The sequence below is a fragment of the Anneissia japonica genome, unplaced genomic scaffold, assembly GCF_011630105.1.
Source record: "Anneissia japonica isolate Jap-2015-1 unplaced genomic scaffold, ASM1163010v1 scaffold6985_len198055_cov123, whole genome shotgun sequence".
Lineage (NCBI taxonomy): Eukaryota > Metazoa > Echinodermata > Crinoidea > Comatulida > Comatulidae > Anneissia > Anneissia japonica.
In genome coordinates, this window is record NW_022689033.1 from 180,644 (window position 1) to 184,200 (window position 3,557).

The 3,557-nt window shown below is 35.5% G+C and overlaps 1 long non-coding RNA gene across 1 annotated transcript in view; it reads left to right on the forward strand.

The window, feature by feature from the left end:
• LOC117124439 overlaps positions 1-3,551 on the forward strand; it is a 14,662-nt gene extending 11,111 nt beyond the window's left edge. Inside the window, exons 5-6 of the long non-coding RNA XR_004447972.1 lie at positions 1,698-1,824; positions 3,357-3,551. This is a non-coding gene — a long non-coding RNA (uncharacterized LOC117124439). The remainder of the gene's footprint in view (positions 1-1,697; positions 1,825-3,356) is intronic.
• The last annotated feature ends 6 nt before the right edge of the window (positions 3,552-3,557 follow it).

Here is a 3,557-nt window from a genome sequence, read left to right on the forward strand (position 1 = left end):
CATGGAACAATATTCATGGAAAGAGAAATTTTAAGTACAGAACATCAATCTTGTGGAATAATCTTCCTGTACATATTCGCACAAATTTTAAGTTGCTTAGTCTAATTGAATTTAAAAATCTTTTATAATTTCTATTGTACATAGTTTTTACTTTAAATTTTTACCTTTCTTTTATTTTCTTGTAATGTTCCTATAAATCTGGACCTCTTGGGAGACCAGTACTTTATTGTATTGAAAGAGCCATTCAGAATAAAGAAAGATTTGTATTGTATTGTATTGTATAAGCAAAATTATATTCAAATTTTAAGTCTGAGAGTGTAATTTCGCGCCATCTAGAGGTGCCATAACCACAAATTTTCTTACCTCAGTCCCAACCATGGTGGGGCTGAGGTGGTATAGATTCTCCATCTTCTAAAGTACCCAGTGGCGAATTCAAGGGGACCCAGCCGGCGATATAAAGATAATGGCGATATAAAGATAATTATATTCAAATTTTATGAAATTCACCAAACTTCGTAAAATATCCGTAGCTTCCAAGGGTCCTCGCCCCCTGGACCCCCAGCCTAGATGGCCTTAGTGGCCCCCTGGCCCCCAGCCTAGATGCTCGCTTCACTCGCATATTGGACCTTATGAAATGACCCCCCCCCCCGGCTTCCAAAAGCGTTCCGCAGCCGTTGATCACATCACCATTTTATAGTCAAAATAAAGCGCCAACAAATTTTAATGATCTTTTAGCAGCTTTTCGGCAACCATATATATTTAATTAATATGTTTGATGTACGGTATTATAGAAAATATAACTTAAAAACATTGTCTTTTGATGTATTTACTTTTACCTACTTCAGAACCATGAGTCCACACCCATCTCAACCTCACCATCGTTGGGGCTTAGGTGATAAAATTCGGGGAAATAGTACCTCTAGATTGCCGGATATGACACTCTTGTATAGTATAATTCATCATCATCGATCTAATAAATCGCTGTGATATATTGTACCATAGAAAATAAAGCTTAATTGTCTTTGATGTATTTACTTTACTTTACCTACGTGGGCCGAAAACTAATATTATCTTTGCACCCTTTTTCTCATACTTTTCAAATAATAATAAAGCATGCACACTTGAGTCATGTATTCACATGTTTGTGGGCAGAGATACCGGTATGTTGCAATAAAATATGATGTACCTTGGCTGTACAGCGCTCTTTCATTAAAACCTGGGTCATTTTATGCAGTTTATTTCAACATCTTCTGACTTACGAAAATTCCATTTCAGACGAAAAGTGAGGGGACAAACACCCCCCCCCCAAGTTAAAAATATGTCAGGGGTGAACATGTCCCCTGCCCCATGATATGCACTCATGGGTGCATGAGAGTCAAATTTTCACACCTGAGGTGCGAACACTTTGAGAATACTAACCTCTGGGTGCCGGGAAAATGCATTTTCATATCTTAAAATCTTACCAATAATTGTCAAAAATATAATACAATGATTATTTTTCTTAATATGATTTATGAGTTTGGGTTCTTGCAACTTTGGACCCCTGAGTTGCTGTTAGTCTGAACTAAATCAGTAAAAAATATTGAGCAGCAGTTACTTATACTTACTTTACAAAATATAATTTATTGAACACCCCAAGCTTTTGCAATTAACTTCTTCAGGATGCTATAAATATGAAAATATCTTAATCTCTTTAGCGCATAGTGGTTCCAGGATTTCCAAGTTCAAATATCTTATTGATTTCTACTTGTATGTTAATATGAAAGAAATGGTCTTCAATGGAGAATTTGGTTACTGGAAACCAAAAAGAACAATTGGAGACAGGTATGTGCACCCGCCCTTCCTATTCATGTGATACTGTAGTTTTTTTGGGGGGTATAAGCCTACCTCATATGCTTGCTTCTACTCTGTAGGTTATTTTCTGATTTTATGTTGTGTTTTTCCCCAATCAAAAGCTCAGTTTTTGACCAATCTCAATTTACCTTTACAAATACATTTAAGGAAAAAATGTAAGATCAGCTTACATTTGTTCATGCAGTGTTGAAAATTTGCCTTTTAAATGTCCTCCCTATATTATTCTTAAAAGTTTGCATGGGAAAGAGTAAAAATATATTAATTCTATCATATCATAAATTACGTGCATCGTAATTTTTTAGGCAGCTGCGCCGCGAGCATCTCCATATCAAGGTTGATAGATACGTGCGCCTGATAAATCCCCGATTGATTGATTGATATCTACATGGCGTACCACAAGAATTATTATATACCGTATACTCGCATATAAGGTGATCGGCGTATAAGATGACTCCCCAGTTAGAGAAGATTTGTTGACAATTTTTGTATGTCTGGCGTATAAGACGACCCCCTGTTTGATGGTCGGAGTTCCTCCTTTCTCTTGCTCCCCAATCAGTCGTGCACACCTTGCAGTGTGTTACTCCTACCAGCACAGTGTCTTCTCGGCCAACACATGTAGGTATGAAAGTAGAGAGAAATGCTTACTAAACTTCTAATACACTCATCAGTAAGCCTAAAGTGTGGAATGGTGACTAAAAATGTATACTGACAGAACTTCTTTATTATACTCAAAGTAGTAAGTTACTATTTAAGGAGAAATGCAAGTCCTGGCCCTATTCTGCTATCACAATTTCAGGGTTTCAGAGGCTTATGTAATCCATTTTACAGTATGTAAATTTTACAGATGTTTTACAGAAAAAAAAACCATGGGCTATAGATAGACAAATAAGTTTTTAAAAAATAGTTTTTCATTGATTGTGACCTTGACCTTTAACCCTTACCCTTGAATATTCAAATACTTTGAGATCTTTGGTTATGGAACATGTGACCAAGTTTGACAAGTTTGTGATTAAAACTATGGGCTAGTGTAGTATAGACATAGATTTTTTTGTTGATTATTACCTTGACCTTTGACCCTGACCCTTCAAAATTCAATCAGCTCTAGATCTTGGGTAAAGGAACATTGTGGCGAAGTTTGATGAATTTCTGATAAAATATGGGCTGTAGTCTGTTCACAACAAATATGCTGACAGATAAATAATTAGGTAAATAAAAAACCAGGTAAAAATATAACCTCGTGCCAACTAAATAGCTAAATAACGAAGTTGGCGGAGGTAATAATAATAATAATTAATAACAATCATCATTTTAATACCAGTAACCTTATCATTATTGTTTTATTTAACATCATATCTGTACCTATCAGGAAATGTTTAATTAAATGGTTAGATTATTAATGATAATAAAATGTTAAGGATTTATATAGCGCCAATTCCAAATCAATGATCAAAGATGCTGTGCACTCATCTTGATTAATTATGATTTAATTATTTTTGAATTAGATGCTCAGTATTCAACGTCAATAATGCAAGACCACGACCATCATCAGAAGAGCAGCAGTCCTGTAATGATCCAAATGGGCAACAATTGGCTGACTTGGGGTCATGACCTCCACTACATAACTAAAAAAGACTAATCAAATGAAGCTTATTCACACACTGTGTTGGAAGCAATGTTTACAAGGGCGCCCTCAGTCATCAAAG